Here is a 27,184-nt window from a genome sequence, read left to right as displayed (position 1 = left end):
AGAGGGTGGAAGCGAATGAGTAGGAACACCCCGGCGACGACTATGGTGCTGGAGTGAAGTAGAGCTGAGACTGGAGTCGGGCCTTCTATGGCAGAGGGTAGTCAGGGGTGGAGGCCAAATTGAGCTGATTTTCCTGCTGCTGCTAGGAGGAGGCCTATTAGTGGGAGGGAGCTTGGGTTGGAGTTTAGGGTTAGTATTTGTTGAAAGTCCCATGAGTTGCAATGTAGGAGGAATCATGCTATAGCTAGGATGAGACCAATGTCGCCGATGCGGTTGTATAGGATTGCCTGGATGGCTGCTGTGTTAGCATCTGCTCGAGCGTGCCACCAGCTAATTAAGAGGAATGATATAATCCCCACGCCCTCCCAGCCGATAAAGAACTGGAAGAGGTTGTTAGCAGTAACTAGAATTAGTATGGTGATAAGGAAAATGAGAAGGTATTTGAAGAATTGGTTGATGCTTGGGTCTGAGTTTATGTACCATAGTGAGAATTCTATAATAGATCAGGTGATGAATAGTGCAATTGGAATGAATATTATGGAGAAGTAATCTAGTTTAAAGCTTAGTGTTAGGCTTAATGTTTGAGTCACTACTCAATGTCAGCTTCAAATGGTTGTTTCTTGGTTTAGAAAGATGAATAGGGTTGTTGGGATGAGGCTGGTGATGAAGGCATATATTACGGTTATTTTTACGTAGTTTGGGTATGAGCGTTTTTTATTAGGACTGATGAGGGAAGCAAAAACTGGAAGAGTTAGGGAGGTAAGGGTTGTTATTATGATGGAGGTGCACATGATTACTACTTTTATTTGGAGTTGCACCAATGTTTTTGACTCCTAAGGTCAACGGATGGCTGTTATCCTTTAAAAGTTGAGAAAACCGTAGTTTTAAGTACGGAGATGTGGATTAGCAGTCCTTATGGGTTTTCTCGGTAAATAAGGGGTGGTGAGCCTCTGTAGTTAGATTCACAATCTAATGTTTTAGTTAAACTATATCTACAGGAAGTGAACCCTAGGATGATGTTGGGGTTGAAAGATAGAAGAATAATTGGGGCGAGGTGTATGAGTATTAGTGTATTTTCTCGTGTGAAGGGGGGTTTTATGTTAATTATGTGATGCGTAAGTGCTCCTCGTTGTATTGTGATGAATATGTGGAGGGAGTAGAGGGCTGTGATTAGTATATTAAGTCCTGTTAGTATGATGGTAATATGGGATCAGGAGAATGAGGTTGTGATTGCGAAGAGTTCGCCCAGTAGGTTGATGGTGGGGGGTAGGGCGAGATTGGTAAGGCTTGCTGTGAGCCATCAGAAAGCTGCTAGTGGAAGTAGGATTTGAAGTCCTCGAGATAGAAGTATGATGCGGCTGTGGGTGCGTTCATAGTTTGAGTTAGCTAAGCAGAAATATATGGAAGAGGTGAGTCCATGGGCAATTATAAGGATGGTTGCGCCAGAGAAGCTTCAGGGGGTTTGGATGAGGGAGGCTACGATTACAAGAGCCATGTGGCTTACGGAGGAGTATGCGATGAGTGATTTTAGATCTGTTTGTCGGAGGCATGTTAGACTTGTTATGATTATGCCTCATAGGGATAGTATGAGGAATGGATAGGCTATGTATTCTGTCAGAGGGTCAAGGATAGGGGTGAGTCGTATTATGCCGTAGCCACCTAGTTTTAGGAGTACTGCGGCAAGAACTATTGATCCTGCAATGGGAGCTTCAACATGGGCTTTGGGAAGTCATAGGTGTAAGCCATATAGGGGTATTTTTGTCATGAAGGCTATTATGCATGCTAGTCAGGTAAAGCCGTGGGATCAGGTGGTTGTTAGTTTTCGGTTTGTGAGCGTTAGTAGTGTAATGTTTAGTGAGCCTGTGTTGTTATAGGTGTGGCTTAGTATGATGAGTAGGGGCAGGGAGCCGGCTAGTGTGTAGAATAGAAAATATGTACTTGCATTAAGACGTTCTGCTTGGTTGCCTCATTTAGTAATGATAATTAGAGTAGGAATGAGGGTGGTTTCAAATAGGATGTAAAATATAATTAGTTCTGTGGTTATGAATGTTAGAATTAGGGTGATTTGTAGAAGAATTATTATGGAGAGAAAGAGTTTCTTTTGTGAGGGAGGTTCGTTGCATAGGTGATATTGGCTTGCTATGATTATGAGAGGTAGGAGTCAGATAGTTAGCGTTAGGAGAGGTGTTGTTAGTGGGTCAGAGGATAGGTAGGTTGAGTGGTTGAGGAGGTTGGTATTGGTTTGGTTGAAGAATAGCAAGGGAATGAGGCTAATGGTTAGGCTGTGTACAGTCAGGTTGATTCAGATTATATCATTTTTGGAGAGTCATGTTATAGGTAGTAGTATGGTTGTGGGGATAATTACTTTTAGCATTGAAGCAGGTTCAGGTTGTGAATGTAGTCTAGTCCGTATGTGTTGGAAATTGAGACTAGTAAGGCAAGACCTACTGCTGCTTCACAAGCGGCGAATACTAGTAAGATGATTGGTATAATATTAATTAGGGGAGAGTGTGTGTTTAAGGCAATAAGGGTGGTTATGATAAAGAGTGATATTATCATTCCTTCTAGGCAGAGGAGAGAAGCTATTAGGTGTGAGCGGTAGGTTAATATGCCTAGAAGAGAGATGGTAAATGCTAATATAATATTTATGTAGGTAGGGGTCATTTGGTTAGTATGATTATCATAATCTAATGAGTCGAAATCATTTGTTTTATTTAAACTACTTACCAATTCGACTCAATCTAACCCCTTTTGAGTTCATTCGTAGGTTAGGCTGAGGATTAGGATAATAATGAAAGCGATGGTTGATTTGATTATTATTGGGAGGTTTGTTGTTTGAATGGCTCATGGTAGGGATAGTAGTAGGGCAATTTCTATGTCGAATAGTAGGAAGGTAATGGCGATTAGGAAAAACTTTATTGAGAACGGAGTACGAGCGGGGTTTAAGGGGTCAAATCCGCATTCGTAGGGGCTAGTTTTTTCTGCATAGGAGTTAAGTTGGGGTAATCAGAATATGATGATTATCAGTAGTGTGGTTAATAGGGTGTTGATTGTTAAGGCTAGTACTAGGTTAATTACTCTTTTTTGAATGTTGTCAAAGCTGGTTGATTGGAAGTCAACTGTACTGGTTATACTAAAAGAGTAGGATCCTCATCAATAGATAGAAATATAGAGGAGTAGTCAGACAACGTCTACAAAGTGTCAATATCAGGCGGCAGCTTCGAAGCCGAAATGGTGGTTTGATGTGAAGTGGTATAGTAGTTGACGGATGAGGCAAATAAAGAGGAATGTGGATCCAATAATGACGTGGAGCCCGTGGAAGCCTGTGGTAATGAAGAATGTTGAACCGTAAATACCATCAGAGATGGTGAATGGCGCTTCAAAGTATTCTGAGATTTGTAGCAGGGTGAAATAAGTGCCTAGTAGGATTGTGATGGACAGGGCTTGGATTGTTTGTTTTCGATCGTTGTTTATGAGGCTGTGATGGGCTCAGGTGATTGTAACTCCGGATGCGAGTAGTACAGAGGTGTTTAGGAGGGGCACCTCTAGGGGGTTTAGTGGGGTAATGCCTGTTGGTGGTCAGTGGCCTCCTAAGCAGGGTGTTGGGGCGAGGCTTGAGTGGTAAAATGCTCAGAAGAAGCCGATAAAGAAGAATACTTCTGAGATAATGAATAGTGTTATTCCGCATCGAAGGCCTTTTTGGACAGATGCTGTGTGGTGGCCTTGGTACGTGCTTTCTCGTACAATATCGCGTCATCATTGATATAGGGTTAGTGTATTGGTTAGTAGGCCTAGTATTAGTAAGGTGGTAGAGTAGAAGTGAAATCATATGATTAAGCCCGATGTTATTAAGAAGGCTGACAGAGCTCCTGTCAGTGGTCAGGGACTGGGTTTAACTATGTGATAAGCATGGGTTTGGTGGGTCATTAAGTGTTGTTGTGTAGGTAGAGGCTAATTAGGAGTGTGAAGATGTAGGCTTGAATTAGGGCTACTGCAATCTCTAGAATAGTTAATAGTGCTAGGAGTATAGAAGTTAGCAGGGTTAAGGAGAAGTTAGTGGTTGATAGTGCTAATACAGCGTCTCCAACTAGGTGTATTAGTAGGTGACCAGCTGTAATATTTGCAGTTAGTCGTACGGCCAGGGCTACCGGTTGGATAAGTAGGCTGACAGTTTCGATTATCACTAATATGGGAATGAGAGGTGTGGGTGTACCTTGTGGTAGAAGGTGGGCTAGGGAATTTTTGGTTTTAAAGCGAAGTCCTATGATCACTGTGCCTGTTCATAGAGGGATCGCTATGGCTAGGTTTATGGAGAGTTGGGTGGTTGGTGTGAACGAGTGGGGCAGAAGTCCTAAGAGGTTTGTTGTAGTGATAAAGGTAATTAGAGATATTAGTATTAGAGACCAGGTTAGTCCTTTAGCATTATGAGCTATCATTATTTGTTTTAGGGCTAATTGAATCAGGTTTTGTTGAATGGTTGTCAGTCGATTATTAATAGGGTGTTTAGAGGTTAGGACTAGTAGGGTGGGGAATAGGATGATGGGGATTGTGGCGGGTTGATTTAGAATTGTTGGGATTGAGAATTGGGTAAACAGATTTTCGTTCATTTTGGTTGTCAGCGAATATTGTGAGTTTGTAGGTTAGGGTTTTTTGTAAGAGGCAGTTGGCGGGGGTTTATGTTTAGTAGCTTTAATTGCATGATAAGGTATAGTGTAAGAAGCATCGTCATAATAGTAGTAAATCATGTCGATGTGTCTAACTGGGGCATTTCACTGTAGAGGGCGTGTCCCCCATCTTTAACTTAAAAGGTTAATGCTAGGATAGCTGTACAGTGGGTTTGTAGGGTATTTTGAGGGTGGAGGGAATAATGGGCTATTTATAGGGTAAATACAGGCCCTATTTCAAAGATTTTTAGCGGGATTAGCTCTGCAACAATTGGTATGAAGCTGTGGTTTGCGCCGCAGATTTCTGAGCATTGTCCATAATAGACGCCTGGTCGCGTGGCCGTGAATACAGTTTGATTTAAGCGTCCGGGCACTGCATCTGTTTTGAGGCCTAGTGTGGGAATAGTTCATGAATGTAAGACGTCTTGAGATGTAATTATTATACGTACAGGGGCTTCAATTGGGAGGACTACTCGATTGTCAACTTCTAGAAGTCGAAGATCTCCCGGATTCAAGAATAGCGGGGGTAATATGTAGGAGTTAAAAATTAGGCCCCCATAGTCCGTGTATTCATAGGTTCAGTACCATTGGTGTCCGATTGATTTGATGGTGAAGGATGGGTCGTTGATCTCATCTGTTAGGTATAGAATGCGTAGGGATGGGAGGGCGATTGAGATTAAGATAATTGCTGGTAAGATAGTTCAGATGGTTTCTATTTCTTGGGCGTCTGTGATGTTAGTATTGGTTAATTTTGTTGTGAGTGTTGAGAGTAAGGCATATAGTACTAGGGAGCTGATTAATAGTATAGCTATAAAAGCATGGTCATGAAAGGTGGTTAGTTCTTCTATAACAGGGGATGTGGCGTCTTGCAGGTTTAGTTGAACCGGGTGGGCCATGTAAGATATATAGGGTTTGGCCTATGATTTAGCTTTGACAAAGCTATGAAATGGTTTTTCTAATATCTTGTTGAAAAAGTTATAGGGGCTATAAGACTGGCTTGAAACCAGTTTTAGGGGGTTCGACTCTCTCCTTTTTCGTTTAGTTTGATATAGGTTGGCTCTTCGAATGTGTGGTAGGGTGGGGGGCAGCCATTTAGTCACTCTAGACTAGTAAGGGGCTGTTCGATTAGTAGTACTTTACGTTTTGAAGCAAAGGCTTCTCAGATCATGTAAATTATTAAAATTACCGCTACTAGTGAGATAAAGGAGCCCATAGACGATAGGATATTTCATGTAGTGTAGGCATCGGGGTAATCAGAGTAGCGTCGGGGTATTCCGGATAGGCCAAGGAAGTGTTGTGGAAAGAAGGTTAAATTTACGCCCACGAATATAACGATAAAGTGAGCTTTAGCACAAGTTTGGTTTAGTGTATAGCCTGAGAATAGAGGAAATCAGTGTACAAGGCCCCCTATAATGGCAAATACGGCTCCTATTGATAAAACATAATGGAAGTGGGCAACAACGTAGTATGTGTCGTGTAGTACGATATCTAGGGATGAGTTTGCTAAGATAATGCCGGTTAAGCCTCCTACGGTAAATAGGAAGATAAAGCCCAGGGCTCAAAGTATTGCTGGGGATCATTTAATGTTGCCTCCATGGAGCGTAGCAAGTCAGCTAAAAACTTTAACCCCAGTTGGGATCGCAATGATTATAGTGGCAGAGGTGAAGTAGGCTCGTGTGTCTACATCTATGCCAACTGTAAACATGTGGTGGGCCCATACAATGAAGCCTAAAAATCCGATTGATATCATAGCTCAAACTATACCCATGTACCCAAATGGTTCTTTTTTTCCAGAGTAATAGGCTACAATGTGGGAGACTACTCCGAAACCAGGAAGAATGAGGATGTAGACTTCGGGGTGGCCAAAGAATCAGAATAGGTGTTGGTATAGGATAGGGTCTCCTCCTCCAACGGGGTCAAAAAAGGTAGTATTGAGGTTGCGATCTGTTAGCAGTATGGTAATGCCAGCGGCTAAGACTGGTAGGGAGAGGAGTAAAAGGACTGCTGTGATTAAGATTGATCAGACAAATAAAGGGGTTTGGTATAGGGATATTGCGGGGGGTTTTATGTTGATGATAGTGGTAATAAAGTTGATGGCCCCTAGGATAGAGGAAATACCTGCCAGGTGGAGGGAGAAGATGATTAGGTCTACGGAAGCTCCTGGGTGGGAGAAGTTTCCTGCTAAAGGGGGGTATACCGTTCAACCTGTTCCAGCGCCAGCCTCTACTATGGCTGATGCTATTAGTAGCAGGAAAGAAGGAGGGAGGAGTCAGAAGCTTATGTTATTTAGGCGGGGAAATGCCATGTCGGGTGCGCCGATTATTAGGGGGTACTAATCAATTCCCGAAACCCCCAATCATAATAGGTATGACTGTAAAGAAAATTATAACGAATGCGTGGGCCGTTACGATAACGTTGTAGATGTGGTCGTTTCCTAATAGGCTGCCGGGTTGACCTAGTTCAGCTCGGATAAGAAGGCTCAGGGCTGTACCTATAACTCCAGCTCATGCACCAAACAGTAAGTATAGGGTCCCAATATCTTTGTGGTTTGTTGAAAAGAGCCAACGGTTAATGAGCATAGGTGGTAAAATGGCTGAGTAAGTATTAGGCTGTAAACCTAAAGATGGAGGTCTAGTCCTCCTTTTACCAGCCCCGAGGTGATTTTCATGTTGAATTGCAAATTCAAAGGAGTAGTTTAGAGTTTCTGCCGGGGCTTCTCCCGCCTTTTTTTCCTGCGGCGGGAGAAGTGGATCAAAGCCAGTCGATTGGGGTGTTTAGCTGTTAACTAAGTTTTTGTGGGTTTGAATCCCATTGATCTAGTGAGGGCTTAGCTTAATTAAAGTGGTTGATTTGCGTTCAATTGATGCAGAGTAGGTGTTTGCAGTCCTTATGTGTTTCAGAAATTAAGTGTTTTTACTTACTAAGGGCTTTGAAGGCTCTTGGTCTTGTTTAACCTAAATTTCTAGTGGGTGGTTAAGACTAGGGGGGAGATTGGTAGTAAGAGGGTAGAGATGATAGTGAGTGAGGGGATGAGGGGTATGGGTTTTGTATTTTCGAGTTGTCATGTTATTTTTGTGTTATTGGATGTGGGGAGTAGTGTTAGGGAGGTGGTATAGATTAGGCGTATGTAGAAATATAGGTTAAGTAGGGTTATGATAGTTATGATAGAAGGGATAAGGAAGTTGTTGTTCATTGTGAGTTCTTGAATAATAATTCACTTGGGTAGGAAGCCGGTTAGAGGGGGTAAACCTCCTAGGGATATGAGGGTGAGTGCTGTTAGTGGTGCTAAGTAGGTTAATTTGTTCCAGGTGCGGGATAGTATAAGGGTTGTGGTGCTTGTGTTTAGGTTAAGGATTAGGAATATGGTGGTTGTTAGGGGTGATGTATATGGTTAAATAGAGAATTGTAGTAGTTGGGTTGTACACTAATGTTATTATTATTCAGCCTATGTGAGTGATTGAAGAGTATCCTAGGATTTTGCGTAATTGTGTTTGGTTTAGACCCCCTCAGCTACCTACCGTGATGGATAGGGTAGAGAGGATTAGGAGGGTATGGGTGTTGATTGATGGGTGAATTTGGTATATGATTAAGATGGGGGCTAGTTTTTGTCATGTAAGAAGGAGCAGGCCGGAAGTTAAGGATGTCCCTTGAGTGACTTCTGGGACTCAGAAGTGGAACGGGGCTATTCCTAGTTTTTATGGCAAGGGCGGTTGTTATTATTAGGGATGGGGTTTGGTTGATGTGGCTTGTTGTTGTTCAACATCCTGATAGTAGGTTGTTGGAGATGATTGCTATTATGAGGATTATGGATGCGGTGGTTTGTGTTAGGAAGTATTTGATAGCAGCTTCTGTAGAGCGGAGGTTTGTTTTTTTTATTAGAATTGGAATAAAGGCTAGTATGTTTATTTCTAGGCCTGTTCAGGCGAGAAATCAGTGTGAGCTTAGTGTTGTGATAAGTGTGCCTGTGATTATTGTGGTGTAGATGATGAGTTGGGCTAGTGGGTTGATTAGTATGGGAAGGATATGACCAACATTTTCGGGGTATGGGCCCGATAGCTTGATTAGCTGACCTTACTTTAGGATAGGGTGTATAGGGTAGCACGGAGAAGTTTGGGTTCTCAGGAGTAGGTTCGATGCCTGCAGTCCTAGAAATAAGAGGGTTGAGGCCTCTATTATTTACTCTATCAAAGTAACTCTTTTGTCAGACATATTTCTAGGTTTGAGGGGGAATGCTGGAGATTGCGATGGGTGTTGAGGTGGATCATATGAGTAGTGCTAGTGTGAGTGGGAGGAAGTTTTTTCATAGTAGGTGTATAAGTTGATCGTAACGGAATCGGGGGGTGTGTTGCTCGGATTCATAGGAATAGGGAAGTCAGGAGTAGTGTTTTAATGGTGAAACATGTTGTGAATAGTTCTGGAGAGTGGGTGGGGTAGAATGTGCCTAGGAAAATTGTGGTTGTTAGGCCGTTTATTATGATGATGTTTGTGTATTCGGCTATGAAGAATAAGGCGAATGGACCTGCAGCGTATTCGATATTAAAGCCTGATACTAATTCTGATTCGCCTTCTATGAGGTCAAAGGGGGTTCGGTTTGTTTCTGCTAGTGTAGAGGCGAATCATATTATGGCTAGGGGTCATGATGGTAGGAGAAGTCATAGGTGTTCTTGCGTTGTAATGAGTGTGTTAAGGTTAAATGAGCCGCTTGTTAGTAGAACTGATAGTAGGATAATAGTGAGGGTAAACTTCGTATGAAATTGTTTGGGCGACGGCTCGTAGGGCTCCGATTAGGGCATAGCTTGAGTTTGATGCTCATCCTGATCATAGGATGGAGTGGGGCGATTAGGCTAAGTATAGCCAGGGTGAATAGGAGTCCGAGGTTGAAGTTGATTAGAGCGTTGGGTATGGGGAGGGGGGTTCATAGGAGGAGGGTAATGAAGAAGGCTAAAGCGGGTGCGATAATATAGAGGGTGGTGGTAGATGTTGAGGGTTTTAGGGGTTCTTTAGCGAAAAGTTTTACTGCATCAGCGAATGGTTGTAGTAGTCCGTATGGACCTACAACATTGGGTCCTTTTCGTAGTTGTATGTAGCCTAGTAACTTTCGTTCAATGAGTGTGAGGAATGCTATGGCGGCTAGTGTGGGTATAATTAGAAGTAGGAGGTTTACTGTGGTCATGGTGTTAAGAAGAGGGGTTGAACCTCTGGTTGTAAAGTTTTAAGTTTTATGCAATTACCGGGCTCTGCCATCTTAACAAACCCTGTTTTCGGGTAGAGTATGTGGTATTTTGTTAAATTGAGATTAGGTCATTTATGTAATGAAGGCGCTTTGGTGAAGTGGGCCTTATTTCTCTTGTCCTTTCGTACAGGGAGAAATACACAATAGATAGAAACCGACCTGGATTGCTCCGGTCTGAACTCAGATCACGTAGGACTTTAATCGTTGAACAAACGAACCCTTGATAGCTGCTGCACCATTAGGATGTCCTGATCCAACATCGAGGTCGTAAGCTCTATTGTCGATATGGACTCTAGAATAGAATTGCGCTGTTATCCCTAGGGTAACTTGTTCCGTTGATCAAATTATTGGATCAATTATGGGTTAGTTCGCTTTGACTTGTGTGGTCTTGGCATGTATTGTTCGGAGGTTTTGTTATGCTCCGAGGTCGCCCCAACCAAAATTTTTAATACAGGTGTAGTAGTTTAGAGGTCCGTGGGTTTGTGAGGTTTTTGATTGTATTAATAAATTAAAGCTCCATAGGGTCTTCTCGTCTTATTGTTTTATGCCCGTCTCTTCACGGGCAGGTCAATTTCACTGGTTGAAAGTAAGAGACAGTTAAACCCTCGTGGTGCCTTTCATGCGAGTCCCTATTTAAAGAACAAGTGATTATGCTACCTTTGCACGGTCAGGGTACCGCGGCCGTTAAACGTGTGTCACCGGGCAGGCAGTGCCTCTAATACTAGTAATGCTAGAGGTGATGTTTTTGGTAAACTAGGCGGGGTTTGAGTTTGCCGAGTTCCTTTTACTTTTTTTAACCTTTCCTTGAGGCATGCCAGTGTTGGGTTAACAGTGAAGGTAGCATGGGCTTGTTTGTGTTTGCTGTGCCTGGCTGTTAAGTGTCGGTGAGGCTTTCGGTCCGATTTAGGCTTATGCAGTGGAGAAAGTATTCATGTTACTTATACTAGCATTATTGCTTCTATATGGTGATAGATTAATCCAATGTGGTGTGAGGAGTTCAGTTATGTGTTTGGTATTTTGAGATCGTTAATGTTGAGCTTGAACGCTTTCTTAATTGATGGCTGCTTTTAAGCCAACTATGGCAGTTAAGGGGTTTTACTCTCTCCGTAAGGTTTTTTCCTAGTGTCTAAAGAGCTGTCCCTCTTTAGACTGACAATTAAGCTTACAGGGGGATTAGGAAGTTCTGTGGGTAAGCTTAAGGTTGAACTAAGATTCTGTCTTGGATAACCAGCTATCACCAGGCTCGGTAGGCTTGTCACCCCTACCCAGAAATCTTCCCACTATTTTGCTACATAGATGGGTGCGCTCTTTTAGCTGTTTTTGGGTAGCTCGTCTGGTTTCGGGGAATTTGGCTTATAGTTCTCTTCGTAAAATTGTTTCTAGCTAATCCATTATGCGAAAGGTACAGGGGCTAGTCCTTGCTGTTTTGTGCTTAGGTGGTTTATCTATCTTTCCCTTGCGGTACTATATCTATAGCGCCAGATTAAAATTTCTATCGCCTATACTTTGTATAGGTAAATGGTTTAGTGTGTGTGTGTTGGTTTGTTATTAGTGTTGATTATGCTTGGGGCTAGTATTGGCTCAAGGTAATCAAGTGATGTTGAGATTTTCTGGGTGTAAGCCAGGTGCTTTATATTAAGCTATACCTTGATTTATCCAAGTGCACCTTCCAGTACACTTACCATGTTACGACTTATCCCCTCTATATAGATACTGGGGTGTTTAGTTAAGATGCTCCTTAAATATATTTGAGGGGAGTGACGGGCGGTGTGTGCGCGCTTTATGGCCTCGTTCAATTAAGCACTCTATTCTTAATTTACTGCTAAATCCTCCTTGGACTCTCAAATTTCATAAGAGTTTTCGTGGAGTTTTCTGATATAGAAAATGTAGCCCATTTTTTACCGTCTCATGGGCTACACCTTGACCTAACGTTTTTGCGGGGAGGCGTTTGCGCTCACTTTGTAACCTTTATCAGGGTTTGCTGAAGATGGCGGTATATAGGCTGAGCAAGAGAGGGTGGGGTAGATCGGGGTTTATCGATTATGAAACAGGCTCCTCTAGGGGGATGTAAAGCACCGTCAAGTCCTTTGAGTTTTAAGCCGTTGCTCGTAGTATTCTGGCGAGTAGTTTTGTTGTTTAACTACTGAGGTTTAGGGCCAAGCATAGTGGGGTGTCTAATCCCAGTTTGGGTCCTGGCTATTGTGTGTTCAGAAGCTTTAAAGCCACTTTCGTAGTTTATTTTACATCAGCTAGGGTTTTACAGTTTAGATGGAGTTTAGCTTTATTGTGCCAGATCTTAAACACCCTCTACGCCGATCTCTATTAGCTAGGGTCAATCGTGTGACCGCGGTGGCTGGCACGAGATTGACCAACCCTAAATATAGCATGGCTTAGTTAAACTTTCGTTCATTGCTAAATGTTTATCACTGCTGTCTCCCGTGGGGGTGTGGCTAGGCAAAGCGTTTTGAGCTGCGTGTGCGTGCTTGATGCTTGCTCCTCTTCGTCATAATGGTTTGTAGGGCGTCTTCACTGGAGCGGGGATGCTTGCATGTGTAGTCTTGCTAAAAGCCAATAGAAAGGCCAGGACCAAGCCTATTTGTTTATGGGGTGTGCAAACCCGTCTAGGCATTTTCAGTGTCTTGCTTTGGGTGGTTAAGCTACATAAACGGGGGTGTTGGCATAATTGTGGGGTAATTTCTTTCGGGTTGTGTGGTGGGAGTTTGATGAGGGTTAGTGTTAAGAGTGTTTAGTGAAGTAAATATTTGTTAGTTGAGGGAATGGCAGTTGGAGTTGTGCAAACCTAAAAGATGAAAATATAGGCTCCGATCGGATATATTAAGACTTTTGTTTTTGGGGTTTGGCAAGAGTGGGTTTTGGGTGAAGATTGGAGATGGGGGTGGGGGGGTTTGATGAGATATTGCCATGGTTATGTGGTGTGGTGTTACCAGGGTAATTATTAGTATGTCCTACAAGCATGAATTAAATAACACCTTGCTTAAGGTCTGCGGGGAGCTAGAATATTGAACGTAGGTGCGATCAATAGCTGTATTGTACTAGGAATCAAAGACAGGCGCATTCAGGACGGGATGTGGTGGGAGTCAGCATTCTGCAATGGGGTTGCGTGCGGACCAGAGATAAAAGATACCAAATGCATGGAAAGCTCCCGTGACTGGTTAATAGGGTGATAGACCCGTGATCCATCGAGATGTCTTATTTAAGGGGAACGTGTGGGCGATCTTGGTTGTTATGGCCCTGAGGTAAGAACCAGATGCCGGATACAGTTCAGGTATAGCTACCCCCACGAGTTATGGGCCCGGAGCGAGGAGAGTAGTACTCTTGTGCGGGATGTTGGTTTCACGGAGGATGGTGAGCAAGGGATTCCTAAGTGAGGGGGGGCATCCGTAGTGAGGAGGATTATTTAATAGGTATGTGCTATGTACGATGAACGATTTAATGTACTATGGACGACTGGCATGGACTGGTGTGGTCAATATTCGTAGGGAAGGTGATTTAATTTGGAGTAGGTCACGCTATGTACTACTGTTGATGGTTCCTAGGAGGGTTCTTGCTTGTAAGCATGCTTTTCGAGAATGTTAAGTTGATATGTAATAATATGTTTTATGTACAGTCAAGCATATATAGTACTATATAATATACATGGTGACTAGCAGTAATGCACGAATTACATAATAATATAATGAGTGGGTTGTACTGAGTTGTGCTGTGGAGACCATACAACATAAGAATACAGAAAGTAGTTTAAATTAGAATACCAGCTTTGGGTGCTGGTGGTGGAGTTGGATACTTTCTTTCTGATTGCCCTAGGAAGAATGTTTCATTTCTGGTTTACAAGGCCAGTGTATTAGTTTATACTACGAGGGCAAGTTCACTTGAGTAGGTTGTTTTCGATTAGGGAGGCTAGTGGTATTAGGATTAGAATTGTTGTGAAGTATATTATGGATGCTACTTGGCCGATGGTGATAAGGGGTTGGGTTATTGGTTCGCTTCCAATTCAGGTGAGGGTTAGTAGGGTCGTGACTAGGAGTCAGAATAGGAATTGGCTGAGTGGGCGAAATATTATGCTTTGTTGTTTGGATTTGTGGAGTATGGGGATGGTTGCTAGGATGAAGATTGATAGGAAGAGTGCTAACACACCCCCTAATTTGTTGGGGACAGATCGCAGGATTGTGTATGCGAATAGGAAGTATCATTCCGGCTTGATGTGTGGGGGGGTATTTAGTGGGTCAGCTGGAATATAGTTGTTTGGGTCGTTTAGGAGATTGGGTAAGAATAGTGTTAGTGTTGCTAGGGCAAAGAGAAGGAGGATTAGGCCTAGGATGTCTTTGATTGTGTAGTAGGGGTGAAAGGTGATTTTATCCGAGTCGGAGGAAATTCCGCAGGGGTTGTTTGATCCTGTTTCGTGTAGGAAAAGTAGGTGTACGGCTGTGAGGGCGACGATGATGAAGGGTAGGATGAAGTGCAGGGTGAAGAATCGTGTGAGAGTAGGGCTGCCAATGGCGTATCCACCTCAGATTCATTGGACGATATTAGTTCCGATATAGGGGATTGCTGACAAGTAAGTTTGTGATTACGGTTGCCCCCCAGAATGATATTTGGCCTCATGGGAGAACGTAGCCCATGAAAGCCGTTGTCATTGTTATAAGAAGGAGTATAATCCCGATGTTTCAGGTTTCTTGAAGAAGGTATGAGCCGTAGTAGAGGCCTCGGCCTATGTGTAGGAAAAGGCAGATGAAGAGTGCAGAGGCACCATTGGCGTGGAGGTAGCGAGTGGTCCAGCCGTAGTTGACATCTCGGGTAATGTGTGCAATTGAGGAGAAGGCAGAGGAGGTGTCTGGTGAGTAGTGTATTGCTAAGAATAAGCCTGTGATGATTTGTAGAGTTAGGCAGGCTGCAAGGAGTGAGCCGAAGTTTCATCACATGGAGAGGTTAGGCGGGGTGGGTAAGTCAATGAGGGAGTGGTTAATTATTTTTATGATTGGGTTGGATTTACGTATTGGAGTCATTGGTGCTTTTATAGTTGAAATACAACGATGGTTTTTCATATCATTAGTTATGGTTGGAGTCCATATGGAAGCGATGATGTATGTTCTGTTTACATTGAGTGTACTGTTAGTTATGGGGTTTGTGGGTTTTTCTTCCAAGCCTTCTCCTATTTATGGGGGTTTAGCGTTAATTGTTAGTGGTGTGGTTGGTTGTGTGATTGTTTTGAATTGTGGGGGGGTTTATATGGGTTTAATGATGTTTTTGGTTTATCTGGGAGGTATGATAGTTGTTTTTGGTTATACTACAGCAATAGCTATTGAAGAATACCCTGAGACATGAGGTTCGGGGTTTGAGGTTTTAGGGGGTCTTTTAGTAGGGTTGATGATGGAGGTGGTATTGGTTCTATGGGTTTTAAGTTTAGATGAGGCAGTAGTAGTGGTGGTCGGTTTTAGTGATACTGGTGATTGGGTGATTTTTGAGGAGGAGGGGTCGGGGCTTATTCGAGGTGATTCTATTGGTGCGGGTGCCTTATATGATTATGGGCGTTGATTAGTGGTGGTTGCTGGTTGGACGCTGTTTGTTGGTGTGTACGTTGTGATTGAGATTATTCGGGGCAATAGGTTATATTATTAAGAGTAGGGCTAGAGTAAGGGGGATGAGGAAGGAAAGGGAATAGAGTTTGATTATGCCTTTTTGGGGGGTTACGGTTATGGAAGCGGTGGTGTGTGCTTGTGAGATTATTTTGGGTATGGATTTTTCTAGTCATGTTAAGTCTAATAGGAGGAGAGCTAAGTTTTGGCTTATAAGTAGATTTTGATAGGGGACTATGCGGTGAATTGTGGTGGGGAAGTATCCTAGTATGCTGGAGAATTTGAATATTTGTGATGGGTTTTTTATTTTTAGTTTGTTTGTTATTAGAGTGAGGTCTAGAGCTGCTAGGAAGCCTAGGGCGGTTGCGCATAGGGCTGAGAGTTTTAAGTAGAGGGGTATTGTTGGTTGGAGGGGTGTGGTGGGGGGGATGCTATTGGTGATAAGAAATCCTGTGATTATGCTGCCTATTGTGAGGCGTTTAATTGGGTTTAGTAGGGCGGGGTTGTTTTCGTTAATGCTTGTTAGGGCTGGGAAGCGGGGTTGTCCTGTTAGGGTGAGGAGAATGGTTCGAGTAGTATAGGCGCTTGTTAGGGAGGTGGCGATGAGAGTAATAAATAGGGCTCAGGCGTTGGTATACGATGTGTTTGTGGCTTCGATGATGAGGTCTTTGGAGTAGAAGCCTGTGAGGAAGGGTATTCCTGTGAGTGCCAGGCTGCCAATGGTTAGGGAAGTTGAGGTGAGGGGTATTGTTTTAAATAGGCCTCCTATTTTTCGAATGTCTTGTTCGTTGCTTAGGTTGTGGATGATGGATCCGGAGCATATAAAAAGTATGGCTTTAAAGAAGGCATGGGTGCAGATGTGTAGGAATGCTAGGTGTGGTTGGTTGATGCCAATGGTAACCATTATTAGGCCTAGTTGGCTTGAGGTGGAGAAGGCTACAATTTTTTTAATATCATTTTGTGCGAGGGCACAGATGGCTATAAAGAGGGTGGTGATAGCTCCTAGGCATAGTGTGAGACTTTGAATTAGTATATTGGTTTCTATTAGAGGGTGGAAGCGAATGAGTAGGAACACCCCGGCGACGACTATGGTGCTGGAGTGAAGTAGAGCTGAGACTGGAGTCGGGCCTTCTATGGCAGAGGGTAGTCAGGGGTGGAGGCCAAATTGAGCTGATTTTCCTGCTGCTGCTAGGAGGAGGCCTATTAGTGGGAGGGAGCTTGGGTTGGAGTTTAGGGTTAGTATTTGTTGAAAGTCCCATGAGTTGCAATGTAGGAGGAATCATGCTATAGCTAGGATGAGACCAATGTCGCCGATGCGGTTGTATAGGATTGCCTGGATGGCTGCTGTGTTAGCATCTGCTCGAGCGTGCCACCAGCTAATTAAGAGGAATGATATAATCCCCACGCCCTCCCAGCCGATAAAGAACTGGAAGAGGTTGTTAGCAGTAACTAGAATTAGTATGGTGATAAGGAAAATGAGAAGGTATTTGAAGAATTGGTTGATGCTTGGGTCTGAGTTTATGTACCATAGTGAGAATTCTATAATAGATCAGGTGATGAATAGTGCAATTGGAATGAATATTATGGAGAAGTAATCTAGTTTAAAGCTTAGTGTTAGGCTTAATGTTTGAGTCACTACTCAATGTCAGCTTCAAATGGTTGTTTCTTGGTTTAGAAAGATGAATAGGGTTGTTGGGATGAGGCTGGTGATGAAGGCATATATTACGGTTATTTTTACGTAGTTTGGGTATGAGCGTTTTTTATTAGGACTGATGAGGGAAGCAAAAACTGGAAGAGTTAGGGAGGTAAGGGTTGTTATTATGATGGAGGTGCACATGATTACTACTTTTATTTGGAGTTGCACCAATGTTTTTGACTCCTAAGGTCAACGGATGGCTGTTATCCTTTAAAAGTTGAGAAAACCGTAGTTTTAAGTACGGAGATGTGGATTAGCAGTCCTTATGGGTTTTCTCGGTAAATAAGGGGTGGTGAGCCTCTGTAGTTAGATTCACAATCTAATGTTTTAGTTAAACTATATCTACAGGAAGTGAACCCTAGGATGATGTTGGGGTTGAAAGATAGAAGAATAATTGGGGCGAGGTGTATGAGTATTAGTGTATTTTCTCGTGTGAAGGGGGGTTTTATGTTAATTATGTGATGCGTAAGTGCTCCTCGTTGTATTGTGATGAATATGTGGAGGGAGTAGAGGGCTGTGATTAGTATATTAAGTCCTGTTAGTATGATGGTAATATGGGATCAGGAGAATGAGGTTGTGATTGCGAAGAGTTCGCCCAGTAGGTTGATGGTGGGGGGTAGGGCGAGATTGGTAAGGCTTGCTGTGAGCCATCAGAAAGCTGCTAGTGGAAGTAGGATTTGAAGTCCTCGAGATAGAAGTATGATGCGGCTGTGGGTGCGTTCATAGTTTGAGTTAGCTAAGCAGAAATATATGGAAGAGGTGAGTCCATGGGCAATTATAAGGATGGTTGCGCCAGAGAAGCTTCAGGGGGTTTGGATGAGGGAGGCTACGATTACAAGAGCCATGTGGCTTACGGAGGAGTATGCGATGAGTGATTTTAGATCTGTTTGTCGGAGGCATGTTAGACTTGTTATGATTATGCCTCATAGGGATAGTATGAGGAATGGATAGGCTATGTATTCTGTCAGAGGGTCAAGGATAGGGGTGAGTCGTATTATGCCGTAGCCACCTAGTTTTAGGAGTACTGCGGCAAGAACTATTGATCCTGCAATGGGAGCTTCAACATGGGCTTTGGGAAGTCATAGGTGTAAGCCATATAGGGGTATTTTTGTCATGAAGGCTATTATGCATGCTAGTCAGGTAAAGCCGTGGGATCAGGTGGTTGTTAGTTTTCGGTTTGTGAGCGTTAGTAGTGTAATGTTTAGTGAGCCTGTGTTGTTATAGGTGTGGCTTAGTATGATGAGTAGGGGCAGGGAGCCGGCTAGTGTGTAGAATAGAAAATATGTACTTGCATTAAGACGTTCTGCTTGGTTGCCTCATTTAGTAATGATAATTAGAGTAGGAATGAGGGTGGTTTCAAATAGGATGTAAAATATAATTAGTTCTGTGGTTATGAATGTTAGAATTAGGGTGATTTGTAGAAGAATTATTATGGAGAGAAAGAGTTTCTTTTGTGAGGGAGGTTCGTTGCATAGGTGATATTGGCTTGCTATGATTATGAGAGGTAGGAGTCAGATAGTTAGCGTTAGGAGAGGTGTTGTTAGTGGGTCAGAGGATAGGTAGGTTGAGTGGTTGAGGAGGTTGGTATTGGTTTGGTTGAAGAATAGCAAGGGAATGAGGCTAATGGTTAGGCTGTGTACAGTCAGGTTGATTCAGATTATATCATTTTTGGAGAGTCATGTTATAGGTAGTAGTATGGTTGTGGGGATAATTACTTTTAGCATTGAAGCAGGTTCAGGTTGTGAATGTAGTCTAGTCCGTATGTGTTGGAAATTGAGACTAGTAAGGCAAGACCTACTGCTGCTTCACAAGCGGCGAATACTAGTAAGATGATTGGTATAATATTAATTAGGGGAGAGTGTGTGTTTAAGGCAATAAGGGTGGTTATGATAAAGAGTGATATTATCATTCCTTCTAGGCAGAGGAGAGAAGCTATTAGGTGTGAGCGGTAGGTTAATATGCCTAGAAGAGAGATGGTAAATGCTAATATAATATTTATGTAGGTAGGGGTCATTTGGTTAGTATGATTATCATAATCTAATGAGTCGAAATCATTTGTTTTATTTAAACTACTTACCAATTCGACTCAATCTAACCCCTTTTGAGTTCATTCGTAGGTTAGGCTGAGGATTAGGATAATAATGAAAGCGATGGTTGATTTGATTATTATTGGGAGGTTTGTTGTTTGAATGGCTCATGGTAGGGATAGTAGTAGGGCAATTTCTATGTCGAATAGTAGGAAGGTAATGGCGATTAGGAAAAACTTTATTGAGAACGGAGTACGAGCGGGGTTTAAGGGGTCAAATCCGCATTCGTAGGGGCTAGTTTTTTCTGCATAGGAGTTAAGTTGGGGTAATCAGAATATGATGATTATCAGTAGTGTGGTTAATAGGGTGTTGATTGTTAAGGCTAGTACTAGGTTAATTACTCTTTTTTGAATGTTGTCAAAGCTGGTTGATTGGAAGTCAACTGTACTGGTTATACTAAAAGAGTAGGATCCTCATCAATAGATAGAAATATAGAGGAGTAGTCAGACAACGTCTACAAAGTGTCAATATCAGGCGGCAGCTTCGAAGCCGAAATGGTGGTTTGATGTGAAGTGGTATAGTAGTTGACGGATGAGGCAAATAAAGAGGAATGTGGATCCAATAATGACGTGGAGCCCGTGGAAGCCTGTGGTAATGAAGAATGTTGAACCGTAAATACCATCAGAGATGGTGAATGGCGCTTCAAAGTATTCTGAGATTTGTAGCAGGGTGAAATAAGTGCCTAGTAGGATTGTGATGGACAGGGCTTGGATTGTTTGTTTTCGATCGTTGTTTATGAGGCTGTGATGGGCTCAGGTGATTGTAACTCCGGATGCGAGTAGTACAGAGGTGTTTAGGAGGGGCACCTCTAGGGGGTTTAGTGGGGTAATGCCTGTTGGTGGTCAGTGGCCTCCTAAGCAGGGTGTTGGGGCGAGGCTTGAGTGGTAAAATGCTCAGAAGAAGCCGATAAAGAAGAATACTTCTGAGATAATGAATAGTGTTATTCCGCATCGAAGGCCTTTTTGGACAGATGCTGTGTGGTGGCCTTGGTACGTGCTTTCTCGTACAATATCGCGTCATCATTGATATAGGGTTAGTGTATTGGTTAGTAGGCCTAGTATTAGTAAGGTGGTAGAGTAGAAGTGAAATCATATGATTAAGCCCGATGTTATTAAGAAGGCTGACAGAGCTCCTGTCAGTGGTCAGGGACTGGGTTTAACTATGTGATAAGCATGGGTTTGGTGGGTCATTAAGTGTGTTGTGTAGGTAGAGGCTAATTAGGAGTGTGAAGATGTAGGCTTGAATTAGGGCTACTGCAATCTCTAGAATAGTTAATAGTGCTAGGAGTATAGAAGTTAGCAGGGTTAAGGAGAAGTTAGTGGTTGATAGTGCTAATACAGCGTCTCCAACTAGGTGTATTAGTAGGTGACCAGCTGTAATATTTGCAGTTAGTCGTACGGCCAGGGCTACCGGTTGGATAAGTAGGCTGACAGTTTCGATTATCACTAATATGGGAATGAGAGGTGTGGGTGTACCTTGTGGTAGAAGGTGGGCTAGGGAATTTTTGGTTTTAAAGCGAAGTCCTATGATCACTGTGCCTGTTCATAGAGGGATCGCTATGGCTAGGTTTATGGAGAGTTGGGTGGTTGGTGTGAACGAGTGGGGCAGAAGTCCTAAGAGGTTTGTTGTAGTGATAAAGGTAATTAGAGATATTAGTATTAGAGACCAGGTTAGTCCTTTAGCATTATGAGCTATCATTATTTGTTTTAGGGCTAATTGAATCAGGTTTTGTTGAATGGTTGTCAGTCGATTATTAATAGGGTGTTTAGAGGTTAGGACTAGTAGGGTGGGGAATAGGATGATGGGGATTGTGGCGGGTTGATTTAGAATTGTTGGGATTGAGAATTGGGTAAACAGATTTTCGTTCATTTTGGTTGTCAGCGAATATTGTGAGTTTGTAGGTTAGGGTTTTTTGTAAGAGGCAGTTGGCGGGGGTTTATGTTTAGTAGCTTTAATTGCATGATAAGGTATAGTGTAAGAAGCATCGTCATAATAGTAGTAAATCATGTCGATGTGTCTAACTGGGGCATTTCACTGTAGAGGGCGTGTCCCCCATCTTTAACTTAAAAGGTTAATGCTAGGATAGCTGTACAGTGGGTTTGTAGGGTATTTTGAGGGTGGAGGGAATAATGGGCTATTTATAGGGTAAATACAGGCCCTATTTCAAAGATTTTTAGCGGGATTAGCTCTGCAACAATTGGTATGAAGCTGTGGTTTGCGCCGCAGATTTCTGAGCATTGTCCATAATAGACGCCTGGTCGCGTGGCCGTGAATACAGTTTGATTTAAGCGTCCGGGCACTGCATCTGTTTTGAGGCCTAGTGTGGGAATAGTTCATGAATGTAAGACGTCTTGAGATGTAATTATTATACGTACAGGGGCTTCAATTGGGAGGACTACTCGATTGTCAACTTCTAGAAGTCGAAGATCTCCCGGATTCAAGAATAGCGGGGGTAATATGTAGGAGTTAAAAATTAGGCCCCCATAGTCCGTGTATTCATAGGTTCAGTACCATTGGTGTCCGATTGATTTGATGGTGAAGGATGGGTCGTTGATCTCATCTGTTAGGTATAGAATGCGTAGGGATGGGAGGGCGATTGAGATTAAGATAATTGCTGGTAAGATAGTTCAGATGGTTTCTATTTCTTGGGCGTCTGTGATGTTAGTATTGGTTAATTTTGTTGTGAGTGTTGAGAGTAAGGCATATAGTACTAGGGAGCTGATTAATAGTATAGCTATAAAAGCATGGTCATGAAAGGTGGTTAGTTCTTCTATAACAGGGGATGTGGCGTCTTGCAGGTTTAGTTGAACCGGGTGGGCCATGTAAGATATATAGGGTTTGGCCTATGATTTAGCTTTGACAAAGCTATGAAATGGTTTTTCTAATATCTTGTTGAAAAAGTTATAGGGGCTATAAGACTGGCTTGAAACCAGTTTTAGGGGGTTCGACTCTCTCCTTTTTCGTTTAGTTTGATATAGGTTGGCTCTTCGAATGTGTGGTAGGGTGGGGGGCAGCCATTTAGTCACTCTAGACTAGTAAGGGGCTGTTCGATTAGTAGTACTTTACGTTTTGAAGCAAAGGCTTCTCAGATCATGTAAATTATTAAAATTACCGCTACTAGTGAGATAAAGGAGCCCATAGACGATAGGATATTTCATGTAGTGTAGGCATCGGGGTAATCAGAGTAGCGTCGGGGTATTCCGGATAGGCCAAGGAAGTGTTGTGGAAAGAAGGTTAAATTTACGCCCACGAATATAACGATAAAGTGAGCTTTAGCACAAGTTTGGTTTAGTGTATAGCCTGAGAATAGAGGAAATCAGTGTACAAGGCCCCCTATAATGGCAAATACGGCTCCTATTGATAAAACATAATGGAAGTGGGCAACAACGTAGTATGTGTCGTGTAGTACGATATCTAGGGATGAGTTTGCTAAGATAATGCCGGTTAAGCCTCCTACGGTAAATAGGAAGATAAAGCCCAGGGCTCAAAGTATTGCTGGGGATCATTTAATGTTGCCTCCATGGAGCGTAGCAAGTCAGCTAAAAACTTTAACCCCAGTTGGGATCGCAATGATTATAGTGGCAGAGGTGAAGTAGGCTCGTGTGTCTACATCTATGCCAACTGTAAACATGTGGTGGGCCCATACAATGAAGCCTAAAAATCCGATTGATATCATAGCTCAAACTATACCCATGTACCCAAATGGTTCTTTTTTTCCAGAGTAATAGGCTACAATGTGGGAGACTACTCCGAAACCAGGAAGAATGAGGATGTAGACTTCGGGGTGGCCAAAGAATCAGAATAGGTGTTGGTATAGGATAGGGTCTCCTCCTCCAACGGGGTCAAAAAAGGTAGTATTGAGGTTGCGATCTGTTAGCAGTATGGTAATGCCAGCGGCTAAGACTGGTAGGGAGAGGAGTAAAAGGACTGCTGTGATTAAGATTGATCAGACAAATAAAGGGGTTTGGTATAGGGATATTGCGGGGGGTTTTATGTTGATGATAGTGGTAATAAAGTTGATGGCCCCTAGGATAGAGGAAATACCTGCCAGGTGGAGGGAGAAGATGATTAGGTCTACGGAAGCTCCTGGGTGGGAGAAGTTTCCTGCTAAAGGGGGGTATACCGTTCAACCTGTTCCAGCGCCAGCCTCTACTATGGCTGATGCTATTAGTAGCAGGAAAGAAGGAGGGAGGAGTCAGAAGCTTATGTTATTTAGGCGGGGAAATGCCATGTCGGGTGCGCCGATTATTAGGGGTACTAATCAATTCCCGAAACCCCCAATCATAATAGGTATGACTGTAAAGAAAATTATAACGAATGCGTGGGCCGTTACGATAACGTTGTAGATGTGGTCGTTTCCTAATAGGCTGCCGGGTTGACCTAGTTCAGCTCGGATAAGAAGGCTCAGGGCTGTACCTATAACTCCAGCTCATGCACCAAACAGTAAGTATAGGGTCCCAATATCTTTGTGGTTTGTTGAAAAGAGCCAACGGTTAATGAGCATAGGTGGTAAAATGGCTGAGTAAGTATTAGGCTGTAAACCTAAAGATGGAGGTCTAGTCCTCCTTTTACCAGCCCCGAGGTGATTTTCATGTTGAATTGCAAATTCAAAGGAGTAGTTTAGAGTTTCTGCCGGGGCTTCTCCCGCCTTTTTTTCCTGCGGCGGGAGAAGTGGATCAAAGCCAGTCGATTGGGGTGTTTAGCTGTTAACTAAGTTTTTGTGGGTTTGAATCCCATTGATCTAGTGAGGGCTTAGCTTAATTAAAGTGGTTGATTTGCGTTCAATTGATGCAGAGTAGGTGTTTGCAGTCCTTATGTGTTTCAGAAATTAAGTGTTTTTACTTACTAAGGGCTTTGAAGGCTCTTGGTCTTGTTTAACCTAAATTTCTAGTGGGTGGTTAAGACTAGGGGGGAGATTGGTAGTAAGAGGGTAGAGATGATAGTGAGTGAGGGGATGAGGGGTATGGGTTTTGTATTTTCGAGTTGTCATGTTATTTTTGTGTTATTGGATGTGGGGAGTAGTGTTAGGGAGGTGGTATAGATTAGGCGTATGTAGAAATATAGGTTAAGTAGGGTTATGATAGTTATGATAGAAGGGATAAGGAAGTTGTTGTTCATTGTGAGTTCTTGAATAATAATTCACTTGGGTAGGAAGCCGGTTAGAGGGGGTAAACCTCCTAGGGATATGAGGGTGAGTGCTGTTAGTGGTGCTAAGTAGGTTAATTTGTTCCAGGTGCGGGATAGTATAAGGGTTGTGGTGCTTGTGTTTAGGTTAAGGATTAGGAATATGGTGGTTGTTAGGGTGATGTATATGGTTAAATAGAGAATTGTAGTAGTTGGGTTGTACACTAATGTTATTATTATTCAGCCTATGTGAGTGATTGAAGAGTATCCTAGGATTTTGCGTAATTGTGTTTGGTTTAGACCCCCTCAGCTACCTACCGTGATGGATAGGGTAGAGAGGATTAGGAGGGTATGGGTGTTGATTGATGGGTGAATTTGGTATATGATTAAGATGGGGGCTAGTTTTTGTCATGTAAGAAGGAGCAGGCCGGAAGTTAAGGATGTCCCTTGAGTGACTTCTGGGACTCAGAAGTGGAACGGGGCTATTCCTAGTTTTATGGCAAGGGCGGTTGTTATTATTAGGGATGGGGTTTGGTTGATGTGGCTTGTTGTTGTTCAACATCCTGATAGTAGGTTGTTGGAGATGATTGCTATTATGAGGATTATGGATGCGGTGGTTTGTGTTAGGAAGTATTTGATAGCAGCTTCTGTAGAGCGGAGGTTTGTTTTTTTTATTAGAATTGGAATAAAGGCTAGTATGTTTATTTCTAGGCCTGTTCAGGCGAGAAATCAGTGTGAGCTTAGTGTTGTGATAAGTGTGCCTGTGATTATTGTGGTGTAGATGATGAGTTGGGCTAGTGGGTTGATTAGTATGGGAAGGATATGACCAACATTTTCGGGGTATGGGCCCGATAGCTTGATTAGCTGACCCTTACTTTAGGATAGGGTGTATAGGGTAGCACGGAGAAGTTTGGGTTCTCAGGAGTAGGTTCGATGCCTGCAGTCCTAGAAATAAGAGGGTTGAGGCCTCTATTATTTACTCTATCAAAGTAACTCTTTTGTCAGACATATTTCTAGGTTTGAGGGGGAATGCTGGAGATTGCGATGGGTGTTGAGGTGGATCATATGAGTAGTGCTAGTGTGAGTGGGAGGAAGTTTTTTCATAGTAGGTGTATAAGTTGATCGTAACGGAATCGGGGGTGTGTTGCTCGGATTCATAGGAATAGGGAAGTCAGGAGTAGTGTTTTAATGGTGAAACATGTTGTGAATAGTTCTGGAGAGTGGGTGGGGTAGAATGTGCCTAGGAAAATTGTGGTTGTTAGGCCGTTTATTATGATGATGTTTGTGTATTCGGCTATGAAGAATAAGGCGAATGGACCTGCAGCGTATTCGATATTAAAGCCTGATACTAATTCTGATTCGCCTTCTATGAGGTCAAAGGGGGTTCGGTTTGTTTCTGCTAGTGTAGAGGCGAATCATATTATGGCTAGGGGTCATGATGGTAGGAGAAGTCATAGGTGTTCTTGCGTTGTAATGAGTGTGTTAAGGTTAAATGAGCCGCTTGTTAGTAGAACTGATAGTAGGATAATAGTGAGGGTAACTTCGTATGAAATTGTTTGGGCGACGGCTCGTAGGGCTCCGATTAGGGCATAGCTTGAGTTTGATGCTCATCCTGATCATAGGATGGAGTGGGCGATTAGGCTAAGTATAGCCAGGGTGAATAGGAGTCCGAGGTTGAAGTTGATTAGAGCGTTGGGTATGGGGAGGGGGGTTCATAGGAGGAGGGTAATGAAGAAGGCTAAAGCGGGTGCGATAATATAGAGGGTGGTGGTAGATGTTGAGGGTTTTAGGGGTTCTTTAGCGAAAAGTTTTACTGCATCAGCGAATGGTTGTAGTAGTCCGTATGGACCTACAACATTGGGTCCTTTTCGTAGTTGTATGTAGCCTAGTAACTTTCGTTCAATGAGTGTGAGGAATGCTATGGCGGCTAGTGTGGGTATAATTAGAAGTAGGAGGTTTACTGTGGTCATGGTGTTAAGAAGAGGGGTTGAACCTCTGGTTGTAAAAGTTTTAAGTTTTATGCAATTACCGGGCTCTGCCATCTTAACAAACCCTGTTTTCGGGTAGAGTATGTGGTATTTTGTTAAATTGAGATTAGGTCATTTATGTAATGAAGGCGCTTTGGTGAAGTGGGCCTTATTTCTCTTGTCCTTTCGTACAGGGAGAAATACACAATAGATAGAAACCGACCTGGATTGCTCCGGTCTGAACTCAGATCACGTAGGACTTTAATCGTTGAACAAACGAACCCTTGATAGCTGCTGCACCATTAGGATGTCCTGATCCAACATCGAGGTCGTAAGCTCTATTGTCGATATGGACTCTAGAATAGAATTGCGCTGTTATCCCTAGGGTAACTTGTTCCGTTGATCAAATTATTGGATCAATTATGGGTTAGTTCGCTTTGACTTGTGTGGTCTTGGCATGTATTGTTCGGAGGTTTTGTTATGCTCCGAGGTCGCCCCAACCAAAATTTTTAATACAGGTGTAGTAGTTTAGAGGTCCGTGGGTTTGTGAGGTTTTTGATTGTATTAATAAATTAAAGCTCCATAGGGTCTTCTCGTCTTATTGTTTTATGCCCGTCTCTTCACGGGCAGGTCAATTTCACTGGTTGAAAGTAAGAGACAGTTAAACCCTCGTGGTGCCTTTCATGCGAGTCCCTATTTAAAGAACAAGTGATTATGCTACCTTTGCACGGTCAGGGTACCGCGGCCGTTAAACGTGTGTCACCGGGCAGGCAGTGCCTCTAATACTAGTAATGCTAGAGGTGATGTTTTTGGTAAACA

At 42.9% G+C, this 27,184-nt stretch overlaps 1 long non-coding RNA gene across 1 annotated transcript in view; it reads left to right on the top strand.

Moving 5' to 3' along the window:
- The window catches only part of LOC139361317 (uncharacterized), a 33,581-nt gene extending 8,849 nt beyond the window's left edge, over positions 1-24,732 (top strand). The window contains exons 2-3 of the long non-coding RNA XR_011618859.1: positions 7,687-7,771; positions 24,222-24,732. This is a non-coding gene — a long non-coding RNA (uncharacterized lncRNA). The remainder of the gene's footprint in view (positions 1-7,686; positions 7,772-24,221) is intronic.
- The last annotated feature ends 2,452 nt before the right edge of the window (positions 24,733-27,184 follow it).

This window comes from Macaca nemestrina, unplaced genomic scaffold (genome assembly GCF_043159975.1).
Source record: "Macaca nemestrina isolate mMacNem1 unplaced genomic scaffold, mMacNem.hap1 Scaffold_170, whole genome shotgun sequence".
NCBI classification, from domain to species: Eukaryota; Metazoa; Chordata; class Mammalia; order Primates; family Cercopithecidae; genus Macaca; species Macaca nemestrina.
The sequence above is the reverse complement of the archived record's forward strand: the minus strand, read 5'-3'. Positions and strand labels throughout refer to the sequence as shown.